The 16,461-nt window shown below is 46.4% G+C and overlaps 1 protein-coding gene and 1 long non-coding RNA gene across 6 annotated transcripts in view; both read left to right on the forward strand.

Moving 5' to 3' along the window:
- LOC118314126 (NACHT, LRR and PYD domains-containing protein 12) overlaps nucleotides 1-16,461 on the forward strand; it is a 593,122-nt gene that overhangs the window by 276,294 nt on the left and 300,367 nt on the right. The window lies entirely within an intron of this gene.
- On the forward strand, nucleotides 1,666-10,275 carry LOC118314155. The gene is made up of 3 exons (XR_004794607.2): nucleotides 1,666-1,777; nucleotides 4,976-5,122; nucleotides 10,026-10,275. It is a non-coding gene; the product is annotated as an uncharacterized LOC118314155 (long non-coding RNA).

Genomic DNA, 16,461 nt, shown 5'->3' on the forward strand with positions numbered 1-16,461 from the left:
AGACTCGCAGTGCCGTCTTGGAGAGCACTCGAGCTGAAGCCTGAGCAGCCGCTCTCCCTCCCTCCCCGAGTTCCAAGTCACTGTAGGAATTGCAAGAAGAAAAATAGATCCAGCCTCAGCGCAGGTGCCGCGGGGCGTTTGGGGACTTCAGGGTCGCTCTCGAGTTAGAAACTTGGACTGGTTACCAGAAGTCGAGATGAGGTTGCTGCGGGTTTTGGGAAGGGGAACTCTGGGAAATAAAGTTATGAAGCTGCAGGAGAAAATGATCAAGGCAGGTTGAAGGGGAGAAATCACACACTCATGCAGACTTTGAGCAGGGAACAGGACTGTATATTTATACACCGTAATCTCCTCAGATCCTCAGAGGAGGATATTACAGTAAGGACATTACATTTTTAATATGGCGTGGCTTTCATCTTGTGTATATTACTTCGGAAACGTATTGAGGTTAAAGGAGACATATTATGATTTTTCAGTTATTCCATTTCCTCTAGTGTTATATTGTTTTTGGTGTATTTTAAAGGTCTGCAAAGTATAAAAAAAAAAGCCGAAAGTCAGCGGTAAAGGGAGCTCCCGTCCCCGACAGGGAAGCTGCTCCCGAAGCTCCTGAAACAGCTCGTCAGTCGCCCGGTCGATACTTCGGTAAGGTGATGACGTCACCATATTACAGATGTGCATATCATGTCCAGTGACCAATCACAACAGAGTGGGCCAGTTGGCCAATCAGAGCAGACTTTGCTCCTGTGGGAGGGAGGGCCCCTTAAAGAGACAGGAGCTAAAACCAAGACAGAGGCAGAAGAGAGGAGCTGTAGGAAACTGACGTGTTTACTGAACATTAGAGCGTGTCAACCTTTTTGAGTCATAAGCCACTTTCAAATTTAGGAACTAGAAATTAGGAACCTGAATATGAGCCGAACATGTTCCAAACATGTCTCTGTATGTGGCCCTGTGATAGGCTGGCGACCTGTCCAGGGTGAACCCCGCCTCTCGCCCAATGTTAGCTGGGATTGGCTCCAGCGCCCCCCCGCGACCCTTACATGGATAAAGCGGTAGACGATGAATGAATGAATGTTCCAAACAAAAAGAAGTCGACTCTGCTTCTCTCATCCAGACTCGTCTCTTCTGCTTTAGTTTCTTCACATCACTACAAAGCACTGTTCGAGAAAGAGCAGGTTGTTGCACCGTGTCAATCACGTGTGTTTTGTTGGCACCTTCTTCCTCCTGAGATCACGTCAGAGAGCTGACGTGAGGTGGTGCGTCGCCATTATTTTCAAACCTTGTACAGTAGTGTGCATGTTTGAGATTACAGAGGAGAATACCAACGACGTTTCTCTTCTAGTAGTGAGGATTTTGCTTTTATTATTCCCGTCAGCTTCAGGGTGGAGGCGTGATTTTATCCTGCTGCGAACAAACACTCCCTTCTTTTTTGGATCCCAACAACCGAGTTGGCGACCGACATTAGAGACTTCCCCGTTGCGAGGGGCCCGCATGACGAAAACGCGGCGTGTCATGTGGCAGCTCTCGCCCCTGTGATCACAGAAGAGAAGCCCAACGGAGGATCAGAGTGCAACTTTGCCGTCCGCAAAGGAAAAAGGTGGTTTGATGTTGCATATCATACACACCCCGACCAAACATCACAGCCACGGGGCGTTTACTGTGAAACATGGAGGAGGAGGTTGCTCAGCTCAGTTAAGGGAGAGATTGTCCTTCGTGTCAGGCGACGGACGTTTGAGAAGTCCTGCAGGGGGACGAGGGAAACCATCAGGGGAACGTGGAGGTAATATCAGTTCCTTGGCGGCGCTGCTGTTTAGTGGACACCCTCAGAAAAAAACACACGCAGTTTTGCCCTTCAATTACTCAGGCGTTGCAGAAGTTTCCCTGCTCTTTCCGATAATTCGTGCCGAGCTCGACGTCCAAAACAAGAAGTACTTTGTTTGAACAGGAATTTCCTTTTAGATTACCTGCAGATAAATGCAATCATAATTTGGCTTTGAGTGATTCTAATCTCATCCCCCTACATTTTAAATGAACCACAACCTAATTAGTGTAATGCAATACCCGCACAACAATAATACAATTGCCATACATCTCGATCGAGCAGTCGCGTGTATGAATTATAAATGCGTGATTTCCACCGCTACACTTTCACAATCGCTGCAAAACACTCACACTGAGTTGTTCTTTTCCCCCGTTAATATTTAATCACTAATTTAATCCCCCGCATACTCCGCAATGATGAACCACCGCAGTCGCCAGTTTGCTAGGACGTTCATCGTCGCTCGGTCAGATTATTAGTTCAACTATGGAGAGTAAAGTACGTGTCGGGCTGGGACCGTCCTGTGCACCATCGCCCCCTGCTCATTTCTGTGTCTTGTGTTTCCCGGACTCCCGCTGTTGATGGCTTTAGTCTTCTCATGCTATATTTTTCTATTCAAACCAAATCCAGCAGTCGTCTCCTCCTCTTCCCCATCCTGTCTTTCAGTCGCAGGTCTATCACCTTCGTTCTGAAGACGTCAATAACTAAAGACAGCTCACATACGCTGTATATTGTGATTGTGTGAGTCTCTTTGCGATCTTTGTGTGTCTGTCCGACCTTTGGTCTCTTGGCATCTCTGTGGTGCATTGTGTGTCTTCTGGAGGTTGTTCTGCGCCTCTCATGGTGCGTTCCCACCAAGCGCCAAGAGATTAAATCAGTGCAAAGACTCACCCGGACCCTCGAGCCACTCGCGCCGGGTGACGCTAGAGGTGTAAATGACTCGACGCGAACAATGCGAAGTTGCTCAGATGCCGTCGTTCGCTTTACTTGCTCGAGTCTGGGGGCGAATACGGCACATTTTGTGAAAGCCACTGAACGAATGTACAGTACAGATATATGGAATAAACCTTCAATGGTACTTCCACGTGTCACCGCTTCTCGAGTCCCAAAACTTAACACCAAGACAACTACTGAGAACTACTACTTGTTTATGAACAAGAAAGAACTGTTTTTGATGGAATCCAGTGTAGTCAGAGATCAACATAAGCTAGCACAGATAGATCAGCCGGCCGGATGGTCAGTCTCCAAATGGGGCAGATGTTTGTCAGTCGAAATTCTAACAATGACAAGACCGCGCTCGGCCAAAAGGCTGTGGATGTGATGGATTCACTAGCTCATTTACGACTGGCATAAATTCACCGAAATTATATGAGTGACAATTACGTTCCCGTGTGTTAAATGAATATTTCACATGAGGGCCCAGTTGAGGATGCACAGCGGTTCAAACGTCGGTCCTCTCCTCCAGGCCGTTTTTGGAGCGGCAGCAGTAAATCAATCACGGCTGGACACGCTCTCGATTGGAACCCCTCCCCCCCTGAAAATCCCTCAATTGGGGTCGGCCCGCAGTCCTCGGCTTCAGCGGCTGGCCCCTGGCAGGCTCACCTCGCTGCTCCCTCACTGAGAGGAGTCACATCTCACCATGCTGCGTTTTCTCAACTCTGGCCACTCGAGAACCGAATTATGGAAACTGGATAATATCAGAGCATCGGAACGGAGCAGCCAATTACTTGATCATTTGGGTTCGTCGGGGTGAAGTGAGGGTCAGAGCGCGTCGTGTCCTGTGCCGCGTAATTACAGACCTCATCAACAGAGCGCAGGGCACGACATACAGGTCGCATCATCCTCACAGACTGTTTGGACCTTCGTCTCTAACGTATTAATTACATGACAGAAAACCTGCTCTAGGTGCACGCAACACAACTCTCCACTCCGCTAGTTTCCTCCTTCTTTCAAGAGCCACGTTTCCACCCAGCGTGCCTCCTCGGAGCAGCCAGGCCCACTTGGCCGGAACGGCTGCGACAACAAGCTCTGAATTTGAGGTACAAATCAGCTCAGTTGCCCTCACGGCAACAAAGCACCTACACCGCGCCAACACATTACTGCCAGAGAGAGACGTCTGGTGGACGCGTGCCCTCAGACACTGCTGCACCGTTTAAGCTCTTTTACACACAGTCGTTTTTCTCGTGAGTACAGAGGGTGAATATTACAGGCCAGAGAGAAGCAACCAGGTGGATTTTTTCGGAGACGAGACCCTCACCACTGGACGATACCGAAGAGTGAGCCGGGGGCTCATCTCCTTCCATCTCATTTTTGAATAAGTGTCACAAAGCGTTGCCGATTTCGCATCACTGCCATTTCGAATAGTGCGGATCACAAATATTTACAGGAGAGAAATGTGTCATCATGTATTGGTCACACTGTTGATGTCCAAGGCCTTTACTGAGCCAACCCTGCAGGTGCCTGGGGGCTGCAGGTGTATAGCTTAGTTAGTATAAATGGATAAAGAACATGAAGCACGAAGAGAACAGAACTAAAATTAATGATTTTTAAAGATTTTTAAAATTAATTAGAAAATAATTTTCTATGAAGTCACGCAACAACAGTCTGTTCCTGAAAGATTGTTCCAAAAGTCACGTTAAGTTCCTTTTGAGTGTTTGCAGAAGATTTTCTCTGGACTTACGATATGACGTATCTAGTTCCGAAGCATAGCATATTAAGAGACAAGCTTTGAAAACTGTGTCGACTCAACTGATGCAGCTTTTTGTTTCTTCTTCTTCTTTTTAATCCATGTAAACCTTTGGTGCTGAAAATGCATGTACTGTATGCTTTATATTTAAAACTGGTTGCACTTGCTCTTGTTTGTTGTTGTGTTGTGCATTTGTTTGAGTGATATATATATATTAGTTTTTTTGCAAAAGAAAATGCATTAGTGTGCTAATGGTGCTCTGTGTTTCAAACCGCAGTGTGTTTGTCGGTGGATTGCAATCGTGAGACACGTTTTGATTGTTTTGTTACTTCTTTGCAGCAAATGAGCTCATACATCATTCAGTGACGACTATTTACACTGACGCCGAATTCATACAGGCACGGCGCTTTCGGTTGCAGACAAAAAACATTCAGCCGTGCAACTTCCGTTAAAAATAATTCTGATGTTTCCAGAGTGTTTTCTGCATGATCGGCCACCGCTGACAAACGAGAGCCCGTCACAAATGAACGCCACCACAACGCTACGTGTGGAATGCAACCCGGCGAAGGGAGAAAAAAAAACAAGACATCGACATCCAAGGCAATGAGCTTTGCCACATGGTAAGCCATAATTCTTGCTTTGGTTCCAATCTCCTCAGCCTGCGAAGGGAATACAAAATGTCAGAGCAAATATTCCTCAAACAACAAAATAATTACAGCAGCACCGGGAACAGCAGGGGGCCGGGTCGCCCTCCCCCCACCCCGTCCCCCCCCTCACAAAACAACAACACCGAGATCAGTGGCTCCTCTGATGAGGTGGCGGCGCCCTCGCGACACCAGCTACAAAACAAAAGAGGAATATGTTAACTCGGAATATGGCTTCAATATTTTTTTCCCCCTCACTGTTTTAAAGTCACTTTTCATTGAGGTTGTCATGAAACAATACCTCGGATGCTATTTTCTATCACGGGATGAAGAAGATCTGGAGTTTAATGTTCATCGTCTAATCTCATAACTTCAGACGGCGCATGAAAAAGAATAAAAAAAAGGCTAAAAATTAGGAGGGTCAGCCCCTTCGTGTGCCGCTACAATCAGCGCCCAGCGCGTCTGATAAGGAAGACGGGGGAGAATTTTGATCTCCTCTGCGTCTTATCTGCTGCGGCAACTGCTGTCTGGGCATTCTGTCTGCTGCCACCAATAGCCTCGCGCAGCCCCGGAAGAAGGCTCTCGGTGGGCCGGGGCTCGTAATCACCGAGGCCCGCAGACAAAACACATCCGGAGAAAAAACAGCCACGGGGTGGGTTTTGATAGCGCTCAGGGATCGGGCCGTTCTCGCCGGCTCCATTGGGCCAACTCCAGTGCGACGACAAGCGAACATCTAATCACGCGAGTCCTTTGGAGATGTGAGATGAAATGGTCCAGACAAGTTCCACGGTGTGGAAGCTGCTCACGGGGACCGGAGACCAGTCCATGTGGGCTCCATAGCGAGTTAGCTCTGGCTAACACTGTGTTGAATACACAGCGTCGACAACAGTGCCCTCGCCAAAGCTAAAGCAAATACTACTCATGTGTAAAAAGTTGGGATGCACCGAATGTTCGGCCGCTGAAATAGCAATAAAAGCACTTTCGGTGTTCGGCCGAATAAGTGAAAAAGACAGAATAAAACAGTCACCGCAAACCAGCGGGTGTCGATCGAGGAAAACCTCCGAGCAGCCAACAGAGAAGACGAGCGGCAGCACCAACGTAGTAGCATTAAGTTTTATTTTGTTCTGATTTATTTATTTTAATTTATATTGTGCTTTGTTGGTATAATGCCTGCTGGGATGTAAAACAAACTTAATAAATTGTAGTAAAAAGTAAAAAAGCACATTAAGGCTATTTCATTTATGCATAGGGGAACAATTGGCAGTTGTTCAGTATTCAGAAGAAAGAAGTAAGCGTCCGTTTCCATGGGTTTTTTGGCTTTACTTTTGTACAGTGTGAGGAAGTGGAGAACCGTCGTCCATCTTTATTTACAGTCTATGAGAGGAACCTGAAACCTGAAATTTCCAATGGCCTTTGCAGCTCCACTTACGGCTCTTTTTTGTGTTCTCTTACAACTTGTTTCTGCTGCCCCCCCAAGTGGCTTAAAAACAATCTGATCTACAGCATTTGGACTCACTAAGACCGTCACGACGAGTTCTACTTTGACTGATGCCATCCCTCGACCTCATCCTCGATACAACCAAGTGGAGGAGGACCTTGGAGGAGGCTTGGCTCACCTTCTGTTCAAGCATCTTGGTGAACAGGCCTCCGCCTCATCCGCACGATAACTGTGTTAAGGATTCAACTGCAACCGACCGTACGTGGTTTCCACCTCTGTATATTCTGATAACTTGGCGGCAATTCCCATTAAGAGTGCTTTTCTAATCCCGTCTCCCTCCGTAGACGGCTTCATTAATTACTTCTGGTTAAAGTAAGTGCTGTTATTTGATCAAACAGCTTCTTCTTTTCTCTCCCAGGTAGGATGGAAACGAATCCTCTCTCGATGTGCGGTTTTCTCCCCCCCAGGAGATCACTGTGCGAAATGAGTGGGCCTTTGTCTCAACCTCACACAGTGAGTGGGAGGGTTTACATGTAGTGTGGAAGTTGCTGTAATTTAGTTGCATTCATTTCCCTTATTTCGTCAGCAGTGGAGTCCATTTCTGTTTCATCAGCCTCAGGCAGGTTGATTAGATATTTACGTTTTGCTTATGGACCTGAAACCTTTAAGTTGTTGACTGTAAGTGTACTGGAAAGACCTCATGTTCTGCTCTTCGTGTTCCCTTCACCCCCTGAAATCGTGTCATAAAGACATTCTTGACAAAACCCTTCAAGCCGCATGGATGGTTCGAGCCAAAAGTCCGGCACCCCGAGACTCTATGAGCGATGACGCGAGGGGGAGAGAGGATTAGCGAGTGTCAGAGCCGCGATCCAGGACGGATGGAGCTAAGAGAAGTGCCTCGGGCTGCAGAGGACGGAGGAAGATGTGGCGGACGAGAACATGTCACGGAAGACCGACCCGTGCATGGGAGGTTTTATATAGAAGAAGTGGATGACATCAAGAAATCCTCCCGGTGCTTGGGGAAAGGCGGGTCAGGAAGACGGCACAGAGGCTGTGATCCACAGCGGCACAAGAACAGGACCCGAGCACCAGATCCACAGACTCATTCTAACGTCATCCTGATAGATTTTGCCTCATTCAGATTTATAGAAAAATCATTTACATGTACAGTATTTCACAGTTGCTCTCCTGCACTACGCCGCCTCTGGACCCTCGCCCGACTCTCCTGAAAGATGAACATAGATTCACAGATTCCTGCCGTCAGCTGTTCTGCTTTTTCCTTGGAGGGGCGCGGCAGGCCTGCAGCCATCCCCCAGACAGGGCGCCATTCTGTCACGGAGCTCAACGTAGAATACCCAAAACATGAAATACATGTTATCAGTGTGGAGTCATCAGTATTATGTTGTCACGTTTACAACAAAAACAAATATATTAAATGAAGTTTTAAATACTTAAAGGACTGAAGGAAACAACCTTGCCAGTAGAGTACTAATCGACTACTGAATGAAGCGCCAACTATTTTTATAATCGATTAATTGCTTCAAGTAGCTTTTATGAAAAAAAAGTCATAATTCTCTGATTTCAGCTTAAATGTTTAAATATTTCTGGTTCCTTTGCTCCTCTGAGACAGTAAACTGGAAAATCATGAGAATCAATGTGGACAAAACAAAACATCATTTTGAAGTTGCGGGAAACACGATCATCACTTTTTACCATTTTATGACATTTTATGGACCCAACAACTAATCGATGAATCAAGATCGATTATGAAAATAATCCTGAGTTGCAGCCCTACTTACCAGGCTTTCAAACATCAGCTGGGTGAGTTCACTTGGACCCCGTTCCCAAGATTCCTCTCAAGGCCGAGCTCGTCTTTGCCCCGACATGTATCTTTTGTCAACAAGCCCCCGGCCCATTTGGAGAAAAAAGCAGGCTCTAAAAAATGTTTGATTTAGTAAGCACTTTGAACACCGAGCAGATATGTGTTTAAACGCCATAAATTGTCTTTTGTGTAAACGCGCTGTGACTTTGTGAAATAGTGGAGCTCTTATTTCGGAATAACGGTCGTATATCTTAACCGTCGTGGAGATTTACATATTATTTACTCCAGGGGGATTTAGCGTCAGGACTTTGTTGGCGAGACATAAACCAAATCGAACATGGACACAGTTATACTGGCTGGAACGCCCACAGCTATAAATTGGAATCCCGTAGTGCAGTAAGTGAGCCGGCCCGCGGCTCGGAGCAATGGGGAAATCATAGACACATCATCCCTCGCTGAATATGCAGTGTGAGTGCATCTTGCACGACACTAATCCATAACATATTACGCTGCTGCACTTCCATCAGCAGCACCACCACATCCTCCCATCGCCATCTTCGGCCTCACTGCGCGATTAGGGGGTGAGACATTAGCCGCCATCCTCGCCCCAAGATTAAACGATATTAATTACATTGTTTGTTTACAGTTTTCCATTAAGCAGATCCGGTTAATTACAGTCCGGGTTATTTTGAGCAGCTAATCAAATGGCATTTCAACAGCGGTGGGATGTATTTGCAGGCCGATAAGAATTTGCCAATATCTTTGTTTTCATATATTGTTGACTTGGTTATGATGACATTCGGAGGTTCAGACTGTAAGCCAAACGCCAACATCTTAAAATACACAACAAATATCGAAAACCAAGAATGTATGGGCAAGTAAACATGGATTTTCTTCCAATAGAAACGTGATTTGTACTGCCGAGTGGCAGCCATGTGAAAGAATCTGACGATTCCTCCACGAATAATGGACTGAACACACAAATCAAACATTAATAATGATAAATAGGAGCTCAAATAAACACTTGGAAGACACACTCCGTCCTGTTTCCTCCCCCGAAATGATGACGCATCTGTCGGAATGAGTGAAGGTGGGCTCGTGATGTACGGGGCGAGGAGTGTTTTATTATTTGCCAGCAGGTGATGCAGCGGCCTGAAATTTAGTGCAGCGCAAAAATTATTAATGGCTGCATCACAGCCTTTCTGTCTTTGAAACAAGGTCATCGGTGAGGTTGAGGAATAAAAAGTCGACATGTTGCAAAGCATGACCTCATGCACAGTTTATGTGTTTTACTGATCATCTCACTTAACTTTGCCTGTAAACACAGAGGTGAAAAATATGATTATATTCAGGGCTCACAAATAACATATAATGAGGTTGTCATGCTTCAAATAGTAATGCCAGTAAAAGAAAAGCGACAGCAAAGAAATCATGCTAAATATTCTTGATACTTCATCAGATATCTCTGCTCTGCTTATTTAGAAAAAATTAACAACGAAGAAGAAAATTGATAGCATGGTCTGCTCCTGCCACATCTTTGACTGCTGTCCGATTCTGGCAGATTTGTAGGGGGATAATAACTGTAAACAGTAGATATATATCATTTTTTTTCTTCTCAGGCCAACAATCTCTTGCAATAAGTTGAAGAAGCCTTCTGCGTTGCTTGAGAGGAAAAGCCCCGGATCCACACGCGTTCATAAACTTCAGTCGCCCGGAGCCCACTGAGATGAGATCAGATGTCCTGGATCGCGGCGGGACGCTGTGTACGGTGTGTTCCACAGAGGACATCCGACTGAACCTGTAAACATCCGCCAGAAATCATCAGAAAGTACGACTGCTGGATTTTAGCCACGGGGGAATAAATATGCAGGCAGCACTTTAATGTTGTAAATGGTATGAGTACACCTTGTTTTGACTTGTTCAAGATACAGTACAGAGCAAGCGTTATATTTTATAAACGCTCATGTTTTTCATCTTCGAAACCTTACTTGACTTGAGTACATTACTTCAGAAACACAAGTAGTTGTAGTGCATCTTTTACTGTAAATGATGAGTTTATTGTGCAGAGAAACTGTTGTTCTCTGCACAGTGTAATGATACTGTAGCCCTGTTGCACCGAGCCTGGGGAGCAGCTCCGCCTTCAGGCCACCGCGCGTCTGCTTCAACCTTCATTTACATGCAGCTCATTTACAACAGCAGATAGGTTTCTGAAAGAGACATCAGTTGCCCTGATTACATTTTCTTTCTTTTTTACATCCACATAATACGTTTTAAATTGACTCATCTGCAAAACAGTGTATTATACTTAGAGTATCCACAATTGACATATACACTTTGCTTGAACAATAGTGTGCTATTCATGTTCAGGCAACACAAAGCACTCGGTTTAAGTCGGAGAAAGTTTTACATATGGTAAAAGCAAGTGGTGCCATGTGATCATTTCGGATCCCGTCCTGGTCTGTTCTGTGCTCCTTCCAGAAGAGAAAGAAAGAGGGAGAAAATGATAGTTTCTATTTTTGTTCCACGATGCCGCCCGCCAGCTCTGCATTAATTCAACAGAACACGTCTCCGGCAGCTGTCTGCGTGGATGGAGACCTCGCTTCCATAAAGCAATAACGCTGCACACGGCAGTGGGGTCAGAGTTGTACCAAGGGCAGAGGGAAGGATGATCACGCCGAGCCAGACAGCAGCAGCTACGCCACGCAGGAGCCTCGGCCTGAGCCGCCACGGGCTCCGTCTCCTCTGCAGTAACCTACACGCGCGACGATGCCAAACCAACCCGACCCGACCCGGGAGGCCGAGCAGCTGCTGCGTGTAGGCAGAGCTGCGAGTGTCACTTCGGTCCAGTGAGGTGATTTGGTGGTTGCTCCTCAATACGGTTGACAACACGTTGTGTGATTGTCTTCCACGTGATGGGTCTGGTGATGAACTAGGGAAAAAAACTGAAGCAAGCGAATGAGACAGGCTGTGCTTTATGAAACCTACTGTATGTAACATGTAACCTTCCAGGCTGAGAAATAGCATTTTTCTTCTTTGATCACCGCCAGCAAACGGTCTGACGTCCAAACACGTGAGGCCGACACTGTCACCATTTTATCAATTATTACTTGATGCTTTTGTAAAAACACCAACAACACGTGGAAAAACACTTCATGCCATCGAGAGAGAACTCTTAATTATACATTGGCCCTTCCAGTCGATCCTTCATGACCACTGCTCAGAGTCTGTCTGTGGAGAAGGACAGTGGTGCGTTCATGGCCCTCACGGCGTATGAAAAATGAAAACCGTAAAGCAGATTCATCAGTGCAACTTTCCCCAGACTGCCCGTGAGATTGTAATCATCTCTCCACTCCTGATGACTTTTGCAGCGGGTTTCTGAGATCAAAATGATTGAAAACAAGATCAAATGAACGGGTTTTAATCCGTCACTCAACTCTGGAGAGATTAACACCCTTAAAAAAATAAACATTAAAAAAAGCAAGCAAAACGGAAAGACGCTGTATCAGGCCGTCGTGAATAAAGCAGAGACGGAGAGTGAAAAACAAGGCTGGAAATCAACACATATTCATAAAACATGCCCAGTTGAGACGCTGGCACAGGCTTTGTCAAATCCCCATTTCCTCTGTCCACGTCTAATGGAGCTCCAACAGACTAATTTGAGCCAAATGGGCAGAACAGGAGCAGGAGTATTACTGTAAAGTAAATGGCCATTCCTGGAGGAGCAGCAAGGAGCCGTCCTGTACAAAGCTCAGATTCTTTTAGTCAGTATTTACTGCTGCGTCTAGCACCGGGACCCAGGCGAGTTCTGGGAGCTCGTTTCAATTCTCTGTCTGCATCTCCTCCATTGGGAAGCCATTTCCCCTCCGGCAGAAAACTTGCGGGTCCAATCACAATCGATCATCTGATAGTGGGCGACGCGGCGGGAAGCGACTTTTGTAGACAACCAAGATGGCTGCCGCCGATGAAGGAACATTTCAATTCAAACAGCTTTATTCATCCCAAAGGGCAAAATCATTTGACTTAACGTTCCACATATTTTTTTTCCAATTTCTCCCACAAAAACACTGGTTCACAGCCATTGTGGAATCATCACCACAGACATCTCCTCTCTGCTCTGGCCTGTTGACATCTTCGCGTCGCTCAACAGACGTCACATGATTCGTCTGCGTCGGTTGGTGACGCCTCTTTGAAAGTAGAAAATGAACCGAGAGGTCCCAGACTAGTACGCGTTTGAGTATTAGACCGATTCTGTGCGTCACACGTTAGAAACATTGACTTTTACTGTAGGCCACCCACTCCCTGCTAGAAGACTGCTGACGCCCACAAGCATTTCAAATTAAGAAAGAAAACAGGTTCCCTCCAACAGATCGAGGCTGGCGCGGAAGTGGCATGGACGCTCGAAGGCAGCTGGTAACTCAACGGCATGTTTGCTCACAGTCCGGCGTCAGCATACGAAGCGGCGGGAGAATTTTTTAGTTTAGCACATGTCGGACTTCCATCAATCAGGTGCGAGGCCTGGAAGGGGGGAGACACGGGGGTGATCACCTCCCATCTGAGACACACTTGACTTTGCCAGGTAGAGGAAGCGTTTCGCCCCCCCCCCGCTGACCGAGCCGCGCTCTCCGGGGGAACGACGCTCGTTCCGCCGCAGCACACGGGCTCTTTAACGATTCATCGGACGGGATGAGATTCATTCCTGATGTGACTCTCCCAAGTGGGAGATGGTATCTCACATGTGGGATGTGTCTGTTGTGATGTTGGTGTGTATGACCACGTTGAAGCACATATTTATTCTTGATAGATGTTAATAGTCGAGGACGAATGCATGTCACGCTTAAGTACATGCGACATGAGTGGTTCCATTAGTCCCATTATTAGTATGCGCAGTAGAACCTGAACTTTAATTCTTATTGTTGAAATCCCTTAGAGAAATAATCTGGTCTCTGACATATATAAATAGCAGTGTGCACCTTTGATAGTAGAGTAAAAACTCCACCAATAAAACACTTGAGCATCCACGGTCTCCGGCTGCCTGATTATGTGCTTCGGCTCCATCAGTTGTTCCATCACAACTCCCTGCGACTGTGTGGGTTTTCATCAGGGTACTCCGGCTGCCTCCCACAGTCACAAAGACAAAGACATGCAGGTTCAATGGCAACTCTTCATTTGCTCGTGGGTGTAAATGTGAGCACGAGCGGTTGTTTGTCTCAATACGTCAGCTCTGTCATTGGCCGGTGGCCTGTCGCCTCTCAACCGATGTCCGCTAGGATTGGCTCTAAAAGAAACATTATAGCTAATGATGGATGGAGGCATTTCCAGGACAAAAGCTGGGGGATTATCCACACTTCCTCTTAATGCTGGAGCTCTGAAAGAGAAAGTGAAGAGTGTGGCAGATGCGACTCTTTCTTTTTTTGGACTGGTGAGTTTCATAATTGGCTGACGTGAAATCATAGCTGTATAACTGGACACTCCCGGCTTGTCAAAATTCCTCCACATGCCAAAACCCTGTAGTTGGGAATTTAAAAAGTACATCAGGAGATTGGAGGGTGTTGAACATTAAGGCATGAATCTAACATTTTAATGAGATATTTATCAATAATACTATTGCTCAGTAGTTGACATGGTTACATACGTATGTACACAGTTATTCCATAGCTATTCTGCGCAAGTTGTTTTTTTAAAATCAAAGTTAGAGTAAAATGAATGTAAATGGATAGTAGCAGTAGCAGCAGTGTGGTATCTTGTCCCAGGACCTGTGTCTGTCGGGCGATGATATCAAAGGCACTTTGTTACGAGTTTGTTCCGACTTACTAATGACATTTGCTTGTGAAATTGCTCAAGAGCCTCGGCAACCCACGGACTCCTCCAGAAACCGTCGCACTGGATAAAGCGCTAATCTCTCAAACTTGACTTTTCAAAGTTTTAAATTTTTTTTTTAGAAAGCTTGTGCCTAACCGCAGCCCCTCAGGAGAAGCCCCGCTTCGCTTTTTTCCATTAGTGCAATTAAGGCATGACAGGACAGCTCTCCAGCGTGAAAAAAAGAGAGGTATTTTCATCAAATATGATGTTTTTTTGGGCTGTTTTTCCAACATGCACTGGAGGTACATGGGCGTGATTGGCTACATGAGCCCTTTGGTGTGGGACACAGCGGTGAGTTAAGTCAAAGGATCAGAGAAACAACTGTACGACGATGCACATTTGATGGAAAAAAGAAACACACTGAAATACATCTCTCAGAGCATGATGATACACAGATTGTGTAGAAAAAGCATGTCTCCATTATACACTTGTATACAACACACACATGACCGTATACATGTCCAAGACTTCCTGTGTGCAGCGCGGGGAAGGCGCTCTCATGTGTGCGTTGCGTCACTGTTGCGGTAATCGCGGTCAGAGAGAGACATACTCTACTCCCGACACAGAATGATTTTTTCACTAGCAGACGAGCACAAATCCACCGCCCACCCGGAGCTCTCTTTCCATCCCAATTACTGTGGGAGCATGTGGCGGCGCCGACATGTGAAAGCAGGGTTCCTCCGGGGGCGGGGAGTGGCTTTACAGCGGCCGGCTGGATGGGAGCGGAGCTGGGCTTCATTCCATCACCCAGGCTTGGACGAGTTTGTGTGTGTGTGTGTGTGTGTGTGCACTCCCACCTCTCCAGAAAACACCATTGATCCCCCGAATGCAACACTGCCCACCTCCATACTGCACGAGCACCTTGCAGAATGCCAATTCCCCAAAAAAACCCTTTCAATGAATGCACTGGTCTGTAACCTGGCCGCCACAAATTGGATCGGAACCAGCGGAGGTTTTATTCCTTCTGGCGATGCCTGCAGCCCAGTGATTCACCGCAACAACTGTCAGTCATGGGGAGGAACAGGGGCGCACAATTGGATCAGTTTTTATTTTCCCCTTCTATTATCTCTGCACGCATCTCTTCCGAGCGAAAGCCACTTTTGAAGTCGATTACATCCCGACAACTCTCAGAGTGAAGCCACTTGCCATTAATCAGTATTTTGATTGTGTCACCCCTCTGACATCTGTTGCTGCGGGCCTCGCCACGCTGTACATCAGAGACACACACACACACTAAACCAAGAAAGATCTGCGGTTGGTGTGAAAATACAGAGGGTTTTCAATGAATGAGATGAAAAAGGCGAAAATATTAAGAAACGTATATAGTTTCGAAGCTTTATGCTGAGGATGGATCTCACAACTTACCGGGCCGTGATGTAGCTGCTCCTATTAATTCATGGCCAGCACCGGGCCTGGCATCAAGCCCCCCGGGAACACGGGAGTATATTTTCCCCTTCATCCGGGAGCCGGTGTGTTATTTTTCATCGTGGGTGACATTTCAAAAGTTATCTCCCTCAAAGTTCCAAGTTCACCCATCAAGTGTTGCCCTTACCGAGACAGATTAGGTGACAATTTGTTTAAATGTCATCCTCTCTTCAAATAACACATGAGGGACTTAAGGGACTTGCAGGTGTACGGGAAACTCACCCTGAGCGGACTCACAAACACTGCGTGACGGTTGTAATGAAAAAAATAAATACTGCTCACTCGAATCCTTCCTGCTACAGACCATGAAGGAATTCCCCTAACCCACCGAATACAAGGTCACATATCCCAAACATAAAATACGACCGGTATCTGGGAACATAGGGCCTAATTTTAATGCGGGGGAAATATAATAGTATGAGGGAACATAGGGATGACCCCGTGAACACAAAGACTTTTAGCACATAGCTGTATTGCTCTACAGTACATTGGCTGGGAGCGTTAGCATTGGCTAGCCTGTGTCTTCGGCGATAAGGGATCATGCCAGGCGGAATCGGTGCACACTATATGTCATGTCCACTATCTGGACATGAGGAATTTGTGCTGTAGGGAACTGGACACGAGGTTGAGCACTGTGGGAGCTGAGGAGAACGGGTTCTCAGGATTGTTCACTGTGAGTGACACCTTTTGTGTTGCAGTTGTTTGACCGGATACAGCTGGAGGATGAAGATTCAAACCCAGAACCTTCAAGCTGTGTGGCCACGCCGGCCC

The sequence above is a fragment of the Scophthalmus maximus genome, chromosome 3 (genome assembly GCF_022379125.1).
Source record: "Scophthalmus maximus strain ysfricsl-2021 chromosome 3, ASM2237912v1, whole genome shotgun sequence".
Taxonomy (NCBI): Eukaryota; Metazoa; Chordata; class Actinopteri; order Pleuronectiformes; family Scophthalmidae; genus Scophthalmus; species Scophthalmus maximus.